Source organism: Staurois parvus, unplaced genomic scaffold (assembly GCF_062004578.1).
Source record: "Staurois parvus isolate SC_StPar_1 unplaced genomic scaffold, SC_StPar_1.0 ptg001805l, whole genome shotgun sequence".
NCBI classification, from domain to species: Eukaryota; Metazoa; Chordata; class Amphibia; order Anura; family Ranidae; genus Staurois; species Staurois parvus.
The window spans coordinates 2878785-2891823 of NW_028319601.1; positions in this window are offsets into that span (position 1 = coordinate 2878785).

The window sequence follows — 13039 nt, forward strand, 5'->3', positions numbered from 1 at the left end:
ACAGGAAGGGGGTGAAAGTGTCTGGACATGAAGTGGTTAAACAGCTGCAGGATCACAGAAGCTGGTGGTGTTGGGTTGTCCAAGCAGGCATGTTGCAGGACTGATACTGTGAGTGTGTAAGGTGTGCTGAGCAAATCCTGTTTAGAGGCAGCAACAAGTCTAAAAACAAGTCCATAAACTAAAGGCAAGCACAAACACCCACACTCTATGCTGCACTTCATAGATCCAAAAGATAAGTCTCATGCAATTTTGATTGGATAGTGTATGGGGGACTTGCCTTAATTGGAAAACATCAGCATGTGGATCTACAAAACTGCGTATAGGTAATAAAAGCATCAACAATTTGTAAACCTTTTGTTGCAAACTCCACTGGCTGGGGAAGGTTGCCTTCTGAGTGGGCTGGGAACCCAAGTGCTACAAAAGAGAAAAGAGATGGGGAGCGAGGTGCCAAGCCGCCAATAGTGTAGCAAAATGTATTGAATAAAAAAAGGATATAAAGTGCAATAATTATGCACTCAGACATTGCTGGTAATGAGCCATTGAATCAAGCTCCAAATGGAGACATCCGTGCAGAGTCTAGTCCGCATCAGTGCTGTTGTCAGAAGCGCTGTGAAGCGGAGGCAGAGATCCAAGCAAGCCCACATAGCTGCCACTGGAGACAAGATCTGTCAGAGAGCTATCCAAGTATCTGTCAAACGTCCAGGGTGCTGTGACTAATCAGAAGGCATTTTGAAGGCCAAACCACACCTTCATCAGCCTGACATTTACCCTAACCTCCAGGGATTATATACTCACTGTCATTAACCCTATAGTGCCCAAAGCAATTGTCTGCATAGGCACACTGAGGGAGCAGAGCAGTAAAACTGTATTTTGACATAAAGGAATAAAAACTAGGAATAAAACAAAATGCTGAAATATTACAAAAACTTAATTTAGGAACATACAGCCTAAGGCAACAAATAGGGGGGATATTTGATGAGCAATAGGCTCCAACAAATGAAAAATGTATTTAATGATAAAGTAATGGAAAAGGAGAAGTTACATGATCTCATGATAAGAAGCCATACAAACGGTATAAGTAAAGCGTGCATCGGGTGAAATAAATGCACCTAATAGTGCATCTAACTATACGCATACCTAACTCCAAATGATCCCATGTTGTGAGCAAACACCATTCAGAGATGAGAAATTGTTATAAAACCGGTTAAGTCAATTTTTGAGGTACATATTTTCCAGTGCTTAAAGTGTGAATATACTACAGGTGCATGGTGGCTTCTATGCATAAAAGTGGCCACCCGCCCCAAGTCTATAACTGGCTTATGAAGCAAGGACACATAAACAGGCATCACATAGTGAATAAAGGGGAGAGAACAATGTTGTTGGACAGCTTGCTAACAACCGAATTAACCTGTCTAACAGTATGCGTTTATAACAGGGGTTTAGTTAGCACACATTTGCAAATACATACGTAAGCCACAGAGCCACGACACGGCACCCTGGTAATCTGTGGTCCTAACTCTAAAATTTGTGAGTCCCCATAGTAGAGGCACATGCATTTAATGGATAGATCATGGGCAGGTGGACCTGAGGGAGCCACCCCTCTTAAAGGCAAAGGAGTGCACTGGACCCCAGCATGTAGCACAATGGCAACCAGGGTCCTAGTGCACCCACGTACCAAAAACTCAAACATGCATAAAAGTGGCCACCCGCCCAAGTCTATAACTGGCTTATGAAGCAAGGACACATAAACAGGCATCACATAGTGAATAAAGGGGAGAGAACAATGTTGTTGGACAACTTGCCAGCCAGCTTGCTAACAACCGAATTAACCTGTCTAACAGTATGCGTTTATAACAGGGGTTTAGTTAGCACACATTTGCAAATACATACGTAAGCCACAGAGCCACGACACAGCACCCTGGTAATCTGAGGCTCCTTTGCCTTTAAGAGGGGTGGCTCCCTCAGGTCCACCTGCCCATGATCTATCCATTAAATGTATGTGCCTCTACTATGGGGACTCACAAATTTTAGAGTTAGGACCACAGATTACCAGGGTGCCGTGTCGTGGCTCTGTGGCTTACGTATGTATTTGCAAATGTGTGCTAACTAAACCCCTGTTATAAACGCATACTGTTAGACGGGTTAATTCGGTTGTTAGCAAGCTGGCTGGCAAGTTGTCCAAGAACATTGTTCTCTCCCCTTTATTCACGCATGGTGGCTTCTAGCCCAGCATGCATGTAGACGGATATGCCAAATGAATGACCATAAAAAAGCAGGGAAGAGCAATGAGAAAATGGTGAAGGGGAAAAGCGCAATAAGGAGAAAGGGGGAGGAAGGAACAAGAGAGGCAATGCCTAGTATATCCATGGTGGTGTGCTACTGGATGTAATGGAACAAGGCTGGAGGTGGGGGGGGAGTGTACTAGGAAGGACTAAAGGATTATTTGAACTTCTAGTTCCTCTTTCAGTCCACCCGGTGATAGACAGTTCAGTTTGAATATCGGGTATGGATTGGATGGCTGTCAGGGAGGCTGGGTCCCTTTCATGAGATGCAAAGTGACATGCAAGAGTTGCATTTTGAGATTTAGTCCTTGAGGCTCATCCTGTGTTCCCCTAATCTGGTGCTGAGAGTTTTAATTGTCTGGTCAACGTAACACATATTACAGGGACAGGTGATCAAGTAAATCGCATAACTGGAGGAACAGGTCAGAAATTAATTTGTGAATGTATTGCTCTAGAAATATCACAAACTGTTCTGGCCATTTGTTACATGTGCACATATGAGGCATTTGTTTTCTTGAAGCAACAATGCATCCCTACCAGGGTTATTATCTTTGGAATGGATGGTTGGAGTATTGTTGGGAACAATGAGATTCAAGTGTAAGGTCTTTCATGGGGTTGTTTGAGCTGCAGGTAGTCCCCACTTTGTTTTTTTGTTTCTTCTTGAGCCTGTTAGCAATTGTTTGTTGTATTGTCCACCCCTCAGTTTTGGATGTCCTGAAGGTTAATGACTTCCTGTATACCTCAATGAACCAGAAAGTAATTAGCATTTTTGTACTCGATGTAAAATAATTTGCTTGGAATCCACTGAGGTACACAGTTTCACCCCTCTGTGTTTATGGTCAACCTTTTGGTACTGCTACAAACTGAGGTCTGCTGGTGGTAGAAGGGGCTATCTTGGGTGGCCTACTCCCCCCTTTTTTTTTTTTTTTTTTTTTTTTCTTGCCAGTGTCAAATTCTCCTGTAAGCATTATTATAGCCTGAGTGTTAGACTTCCTGTGAACTCTAATTTTTTTTTTTATTTTATTAAACCTGGAATACAAAATTCCTGTTTTCTTGGAAGACACAATTCCTACCCCTCTGTTTATGATCATGCTCTTGGTATTGGTTTTCTACAAAACTGGGGTAAGCTGGTAGTAAGAAGGTACGTTTTTTGGGTTTTTTTGTTTTTTTTTCTTGGCTGTCCTGCAGGTTTTTTTTGTTTGCCAATGTCCACTTCTCCTGTAGGTGGCAATATAACCCAAAAGATAAACTTCTGTGTCCCTCAATTGACTCCAAGAAAAGGATTTTAGGATTCATACAAAAATCCTAATATTTTAAGCGTAAACCTCACTCTTTCCAAAATAGTTCTAAGCCTTCTTTCTTCAGTATACATTACAAATGAAAATGCCATACAAATACTTGAGTACTGTATGTGAGCAAATGTCACATAACCTACTGCTCCAGAAGCTATACTTAAACCATTTGCCTTATTCTACTGTAAAACATCTTACATGTTTTTATGATTCTGAAGCCCTTCAAAAGTAGTATGTTGTCATACCTTACTGTAAACCCTCATATAGAAAAGAAAAGTGCATGAAACAAAGAAAGCCTGTCCAAGATAAGGTGACCAGATTATCAAAAGTGAAATCTGCGACCACCCTGCCAACCATAACTTTAACTCCCCTTTTGGAGTAGGAGATAGGGAAATGAGTTGCATGCAGGGGCGGACTGACAACTCATGGGGCCCCCGGGCAATAGGGGATCATGGGGCCCCTGTGTCCTTGCCCAAACTCAAAAAAGCCTATGAAAAAGGTACCAGGGGCATCTCATGGGGCCCCCTACTGACCCTGGGCCCTCGGGCAGTGCCTGAGTTTCCAAATTGTCAGTCCGCCCCTGATTGCATGTGAGGCACACTACACCAAATGCTGGTTGTGGCTGAATTCTGCTAACAGTGGGATTGGCTTAAAGGGGTATGGTTGCCTTCTCCAGTAACAATCCAGTTTATTATAGTAATGTCATAACATGCCATTGTGTCTGCTACTGTTTTTCTTAGTCACACAGCACCTTCGCCCACATTACAACACTGTGCACGGCTCAGCTGTCCCTCCTGGATGCCCACCCACCCCCAGCCCTGTACCTAGTGTAGTGTTGCTTTATTGGCTCCAGGCCCACAGGGGCTCTGCAGGTCACATCACATAAAAGAGCAAGGTGGCGAATATTCCATATCCTCACTGCCTGCAAAAAATGTCTACACAAGCTGAGAGGGAAGGGAAATTGTAGACCACATAATATCATCAGTGACAGAGCAGGCATACTCCTCCCCAACCTTCTGCTCCAGGCCAATGACAGAAACTTTTCTAAATCGGGTTACCCTGCAGCCACCCGAGTTGGGGACTCGAAGCTGGAAGTAAATCAGGGACATATTCTTTTAATTGGGGACACGTTTCCTGTGGACAGCCCCCTGAAACTGGGGACATCTGATCCACCCTAAGGTGACCAGATTTTCTAAATGAAATCTGAGGACACCCTACTGACCATACCCACTTTCATTGAGGATGGAACAGGGGACAGGAATAATAGTAGCAAGTGAGGCTTGCTACATCAAATGTTGGGTGTTTATTGGGATAACTGGGGGGGGGGGGGGGTTCTGCAGCCACCAGGACTGTGTATAATACTGACAGGCAGACTCCTGCCTGTCAGATGGAGGCAGTCGAGCAGCTAAGCTGCTGCCCAATCACTTCCACAACCTCCGGTACCGGTGCCTGCCATGTATCCGGGCTCTGCTTGCCTATCTACTACTGCAACTCCCTCCTCACTGGCCTACCCCAGTGCAGGCTCTCCCCGCTTCAGACCATCCTCAACTCAGCGGCTAGACTCATCCACCTCACCACCCGCTACACCTCTGCCACCCCCCTTTGCCTCTCCCTCCACTGGCTCCCTATCGCCCAACGCATCAAATTCAAACTACTCACTCTGACCTACAAAGCCATTCACAACACTGCCCCTAACTACCTCACCAACCTGATTCCCAAGTACCACCCTACCCGTACCCTTCACTCTTCACAGGACCTCCTTATATCTTGCTCCCTGGTCTCCTCCTCACACGCACGTCTGCAAGACTTCTCCAGGTCCTCCCCCATCCTCTGGAACTCACTACCCCAATCCATCAGACTGTCACCTTCCCTCCTCACCTTCAGGCGCTCCCTGAAAACCCACCTCTTCAGGGAAGCCTACCCCACCCTCACCTAACTGCTGCTCTCCTTCATTCCTCCTACCACTCCATCCCCCACAGCCACTTCCTCCTGTACCACATCCCCCTCCCTCCTAGATTGTAAGCTCGAAAGAGTAGGGCCCTATAACCCCTCGTGTGCTGTTTGTAGTTGCTGTAATGTTTCATGTATTGTCCCCCCCTCTATTGTACAGCGCTGAGCAAACCCTTTGGCGCTATATAAACTCAATGTAATGTAATAATAATGTAATATCTGCGGGCTCAGGGAGTGCCATGGAGGGAAGGGAGGAAAGCAGACTAAAGCTCTCCTCTCTTTCTTTCTGTGACATAGTTAGTCTGGCTGAAAAAAGACAAAAGTCCAAAAAAGTTATAATCCTATACCCACAGTTGATCCAGAAGAAGTCAAAAAAAACCAACAAAGCACGATCCAATTTGCTCCTGCACGGAAAAAAAATTCCTTCCTGATTCCCCAAGAGGCAATCAGATATTCCCTGGATCAACTTTACCTATAAATGTTAGTAACCAGTTATATTCTGTGTATCTAGGAAAGAATCCAGGACTTTTTTTTGAAGCAATCCACTGAGCTGGCCAGAACCAACTCTTTAGGGAGTCTATTCCACATTTTCACAGCTCTTACTGTGAAGAAACCTTTCCGTGTTTGGAGATTAAATTTCTTTTCCTGAAGATGTAAAAAGTGCCCCCTTGTCTTCCGTGATGACCTCAGGGTGAATAACTCTACACCGAGTTCACTATATGAACCACTGATGTATTTATACATGGTGATCATATCCCCCCTTAATCTCCTCTTCTCAAGAGAGAATAAATTCAGTTCCTCTAATCTTTCCTCATAGCTGAGCTCCTCCATGCCTCTTATCAGTTTGGTTGCCCTTCTCTGCACTTTCTCCAGTTCCCCAATGTTATTTTTGTGAGTTGGTGCCCCGGAAGGCAACATGTATGATGGAGTGAGAGCAATAATTCTAGCACAAGACCTCCTCTTCTCATCCCCAGTAGTAGCACCTATACAGCTGCAGAAGGCACCATATACTTGCAGGATGGGGAGGAATCCGTGGCATCAGATGGAGCATGTCACCTCTCCAGCATCCCATGCCTCTGCACAGACAATCACCAACACACTCGTGAGAGGTCATGTCCCAGGCTGCATTTACAGGTAGCTGCCAGCAGAGGGCTCTCCAGTCACAATACAGTTCAGAGTCAGGTGTAAACTTACTTAAAAATGTTGATTTTTTTTTTTCTTAACTGCAAAAACATGTGGCCAAAGAAAAGTGTCACTTTACTGGACTTTTATACGTTTTATCTTCCCAAAGATAAATATCCCACTCTTCACAATCACGCCTTATTCATGACCTCAGTTTTTGGCAGCACCTATATTTGTGAGCAACTATTTCCACAGATGAAGCACACAAAGGGCAAAATTACAACCAAAATATCTGGTGAGCACCTTGAGCTACTACATCAATTGAACCTGATATTGATGTGTTAGTTTGTCAAACTGTGTTAAATATTGCACTAGTTTTATGTTGACTTCTTTTACGTTCATAATAAAAAATATTTTAAAAAATACTTGGTTATATTCTGTATTAACTTGTGATCTGCCCAACTTATTCTGCTCTTCAGCTGTCCTTGTTAGTTGTTATTGTTAATGTTTTTTATTACCTATGGGTTTCCTTTTGTATCCCGAACAATTCTTCTGGCAGTTGTGGCTGCAATCTTTCTTGGTCTACCTGACCTTGGCTTGGTATCAAGAGATCCCCGAACTTTCCAATTCTTAATAGGTGAGTTAACAGTACTGATTGGCATATTCAAGGCTTTGGACATCTTTTTATGTCCTTTTCCATCTTTATAAAGTTCCATTATCTTGTTACGCAGAACTTTTGACAGTTCTTTTCTGATCCCCATGGCTCAGTATCTAGCCTAGTCAGTGCTTCCACATAAGAGCTAACAAACTCATTGACTATTTATACACTGACACTAATTGCAATTTAAAAAGCCACAGATGTGGGACATTAACCTCTAATTGGCATTTTACCCGTGTGTGTCACCTTGTGTGTCTGTACCAAGGCCAAACATTCCAGGGTATGTAAACTTTTGATTATTATTATACAGGATTTATATAGCGCCAACAGTTTGCTCAGCGCTTTACAATATAACAGGAGACAATACAGCAACAATACAGTTCAATACAAGAGGGATAGGAGGGCCCTGCTCCTTGGAGCTTACAATCTAAGAGATCATGGCCATTTGGGTGATTTCTGTTGTTATGATTTAAAAAGGAGCCAAACAAATATTTGATAATAAATGGCTTCATATGATCATCATCCTTCAATAAAAGAGCATTTTTTGGCATGATCAGTCATATTTTCAATATCAATGCAACAATTTCTGCACGGGTATGCAAACTTTTGAGCACAACTGTATGTAGCCCGACAATTCCTCTTCTTCCAATGTGGCCTAGGAAAGTCAGAAAAGTTGGACACCCCTGCATTACACAGAGCCTAGCAGTATGGATGTGACTTAAAATGTTGTCCATAGAAAATGGTCACTCATTTTCTAATCTAATAAATATGAACAAAATTGCACACATTTACTAAGACTTCTCAAACTAGTTTATTAATTTGTGACCAAACACCATGTAGGCATTTTCAGGAGTTTTAATTTGAGTGTCCGCTTCCTTTTTAGTACATAATTTTCTCAAACACTTATATTAATTAATTTGCTATGACAATGACTGAAACAGTGAATTTTATGATTTTTAGATTCATGAAAACTACGGAGATGCTTGGTTTTGTTTTTTCACTATACCTACCTTCCATACTAAGGCTCCATGCACATTAACGTTTTTTATAAGCTCAAAAAACGCTAGAAAAAAAAGCTGGATGAAAAATGCTGATAATAGTGTTTTTGTGGCGGCTTGTAGTAGTGTTTAGGAGCGTTAGCGGTTTATTAACATTTTTACAGTACATGTAGAAAAAAAAAAGCTAGTTGAAGTAGTGTTTAGGAATGTTCAACATTTTTTTTTTCTGCTGGAAAAACGCTCCCAAAAACTCCTCATAAACACTGAGCTTGAAAAACACTTCTAGCCTAAAATAATTTGCATGGACACATAGGATTACGGAAAATTTAATTCAAATATTTACCATAATTTTTTTTTTGCTGATGAGCTCCATGGCAGCACAGCTGCGTGAAGCCCCACCCACCCCCTGCCTGATCAGGACGTAACTCAATACATTTTTGACCCATCTCAGCCTAGGCGTTTCGTAACTCGTACTACTAAACTGGGTGAGATTTGTGCTGCCATGGAGCTCGTCAGGAAAGGAAAATTATTGTAGGTATTTGAATTCAATTTTCCATTTCCATGTCAGAACAGCTGGGATTTAACTAGCCACACCGGAGGGTAAGGCATAAACCATTTAATTTCCCCTGGAAGCAGAGGACAAGATACTCCTGCCAAAATCAGCAGTAGTCAAAGCCGAAGGTTCTATACATAAAAGAGTCATGAAGGTATGGACAGAAGATCATGTAGCCGCTTTGCAGATTGTTTCTGGGGAAACTCAGCCCACTGCCACCCATGAGGTTGAAAGCCCTCTAGTGGAATGCGCTGTGACCCCCTCAGGCACAGGCAAGACTCTTGCTCTGTAAGCAGCCATGTAGCAATTACTCTACTAGAAGCCCTCGAGCCTTTCTGTGCAGCTTTAGGGATGGTGAAAAGATGCTCTGACTTCCTGATCTCGGAAGTAGCGTCCACATAGTCTCTCAATGAGCACCCGACATCCAATGGACTTGGGTCCTGGGAATTTTCCAAAAGGAGCATCAGGAATGTAATGTCTTGTGTTATATGAAACCTAGAGGCAACTTTGGGTACGAATCCCAGCATCGGTCTAAGCACAACCCTATCCAGAAAGAACGACAGAAAGGGTTCTTTAACCATTAGCCGCCCGGCCAATGGCCGTTTGGCGGCTTTAGATGTGTCTCTCCATTCCGGGTGCACGCCATTTGGCGTGCTCCCGCACATGCGCCTTTTGCGCTAATGCAGAGCGGCGCAGCAGTGCGATCTGTCACCGGCTGTGCACCTCGGACACGGCCAATGACAGATCCGAGTACCGGCTCCCGTTGCTGGTACCATGTGACCTGCTGTGACCAATCACAGCAGGTCACATGACAGTTGTATACATGGATGGCTTCATTCATGATGCCATCCATTGTATACTAGTGCCTAGCTGTGAATGGTCACAGCTAATCACATGCACATGTCATGTGATTAGCTGTGACCAAATCACAGCTAAGCACAAAAAAAAAAAAAAAAAGCTGAATGAATCGATTTCATTCAGGTAAATGCTTGCTTATAGCAAAGTAATTCTTTGCTATAAGCAAATTGTGTAAAAAAAAAAAAATACTGATCACTTCCCCAAAGTAGTACAATGTTACTATGGTAACATTGTACTACTTTGGTCATAGTAAAATATGAAAAAAAAATAAAAAAAAATGTAATAAAAAATTAAATATAATAAAAAAATAAAAAAAAATAAAAAAAATATATATATATTTTTTTTTTTTCATACTGTCACCAGTCAGTGTCCCTGTTCACCGCCATGCCAGTTATATGATGACGCTGTACTGCACTGGTGACAGTATGTAAAAAAAAAAATAGTGAAAATAATTTTTTAAATTTTTTCATTTTCCGAAAAATTATGTAAAAAAAAATACAACTTCAAAAAACTCGCCATGCCTCTTATGAAGTACGTCGGACTGTCTACTCTGCAAAAAGGGGTCATTTGGGGATATCTGTACTATTCTGACATTCTTGGACCTCAAGAAATTAGATTGGCTGTCAGTACTTCAGGATTGATAAATTTTCAGATCTGTACCATAGTTTGTGAACTCTATAACTTTCCTACAAACTAAAAAATACATCCTAATTTGGGTTATTTTCACCAAAGACATGTAGCAGAATACATCTCGGCCTAAATTTATGAAGAACAACTATTTATTTGTAAACTTTTATAACAGAAACAAAGAAAAATGTGTTTTTTTTTCAAAATTTTTGGTCTTTTTTTTGTTAATTTAGCCAAAAATAAAAACCCCAGCGGTGATTAAATACCACCAAAAGAAAGCTCTAGTTGTGTGAAGAAAATGATAAAATTTTAGTTTGGGTACAGTGTTGTATGACCGTGCAAATGTCATTCAAAGTGTGAGAGCGCTGAAACCTGAAAAATGGCCTGGGCAGGAAGGTGTAAAATTGCACGGTATTGAAACGGTTAAACCCTAAGACTTCCAATTCTGAGACTCTTCTGGTTGATTTTATCACCACGAGATGATCAATGGCAAGTCCTATTTTGGAAAAATCAGAGGCTTGAATGGTCTTTGGTGGATAGCTACCTTTAAGAACTGAACCACTAAAGAGTCCGATGTCCATAGGTTATGTGCAAAAGCCAAGAGGGCAGAAACATGAGCCTTCAGAGTACTCACAGACAGACCCACATCCAGCCCCACCTGGAGGAATGCCAATAAGTGTCAGATTCTCAGGGTATCTGGCGCAAAGCCATGCCTGTTTGCAAATTCCATGAACTTGCCCATATCCTGCTATAGGCTGTGTTGGTGCTGTCATTTCTGGCTCTCGTCAAGGTATCTGTGACCTTAGTCACGCAGCCTAGATTGATCAGCCTTTGCCTTTCAAGACCCAGGCCGTCAGCCTGAGTTTCTTAGGAGTGGGGTGCCAAATGGGTCCCTGCATGAGCAGATCCGGTGTTACTGGCAGAGGGTATGGTTCTCTGATGTTGAAATGAACGGAGTAGCGGGTACAAGGGTCTCTTTCGCCAATCTGGCATTACTGATAGAACTGTCACCTTCTCCTGGTGTATTCTGCGCAGCAAGCTGAGAATCACTGGAATTGGAGGGAAGATGCACATGGCGACCTGTCCCCTACCTTCTCTGAGAATGCTGGCCTTTAGAGGGGGTAGGTATGTTATCACTGCTGCAACAAGATAAAATCAAGAGCATGGGGCAGAGCAGCATAGCAGATAGAACCATAGGAGCACAGCTTTGCAGGTGCTTTGCATACCTGGAGGAGAGCGAGGGAATAGCAGGCACAGGCAGGCTGCAGGAGCACACAGCAGATGTTTTCAGCCAAAATAATTTTTTTTGGCTCCCTTAAGCCTGGCCCCGCCTCCCCTCTCCTGATTGACTGAGCGGTTTGCGCATGCTCAGAATGGGTTGCAGAGTGCACTCCACACTGGCCCACACACACTGACCGAGCAACGCCAGTAAGAAGCAAGGAGACTGGAGCCGTTCCCCTTTAGAGCAGCACAGGGGATAGAGCAGCCATCACCACCAGCAGGAAGGAGGTTACCCCTACCAACGGCTGCCCGAGGAAGGTGATTACCTCTACCAGAAGCCATAAGGGAAGGAGATTACCCTTACCAGCAGCCACCGCAGCAATCCTGCCCACCGGTGCAACACCCCAGAAGCCAGCAGCACCTTACCACGGCCTGATGACGCCCCGAGGACCAACAGCGGGACTCCCTGGTCAAACTACTGTTAGCAGTGAAGTACAGGGACCGTGTCCAATCTTGAGAGTGATTCTGGATGGTACAGGGACCGTGTCCAATCTTGAGAGTGATTCTGGATGGACAACCAGCCATTAGACCAGCTAGGAGGGGAGACGCCACCTGTCCTGGTTGCAGGAGGAAGAAAAAGGAACGCCTAGGCTGATGTGGGTCAAAAATTTATTGAGTTACGTCCTGATCAGGCAGGGGGTGGGAAAGGCCTCACCGAGCTGTGCTGACATGGAGCTCTCAGGAAAACACTATTTAGCTTCTAGGAGCAGAAAAAAAAGCGGATAACATCATCTAGGAGTTTAAAAAAAAGCGCTAGTGTGCATGTAGCCTAAAACTATGTATAGTGAATTCACACACTTTGACAAGATATAATGAAACAATTATGTATGGACCTCCTTGAAATATCCCATTTGTGAGCTGGCAGTTTCTCTGAGCCCGTGTCCATTGGCATACAGGTATGCACCACTAACACAAAGTAAAAGGTCCACAAGGGTCTATTTGTGATAACAGGTCAAAACTATCTGCTGGTCAGTTTTGAACATGCCAAAAACAAAGAATTTGTTATTAAAACTGCACTGTTTGCTATATGTGCATTCATATGCGCCTTCAAATACAGATTCTGAACCCATGGCTCTAATCAACCTCTGCTGATGCTTGCGAAAGCCTATCTGCAAGATTTTTCAGTATATCTGAAGTACTTGTTTTATCTGAACTACACTCTGTATATGTCATAAATCAGACACTTTTAATTTCTGTATACAGATGAGCTGGCAAACTTCATAAGTCAAATCTTCATTTATTTCCACTCTATTATTTACTACATATTAAAACGGGTGCTTGTGGATAAAGTTATCATCTTGGTTGTTCCCATACATCACACAATGTTGTATACTTTGTTGGAACTATTCAGGGCTCACGGAATCCAACTGGAAGGCCTGAACATATCATCGCAACATAAGATAATATGGGTATGCTGG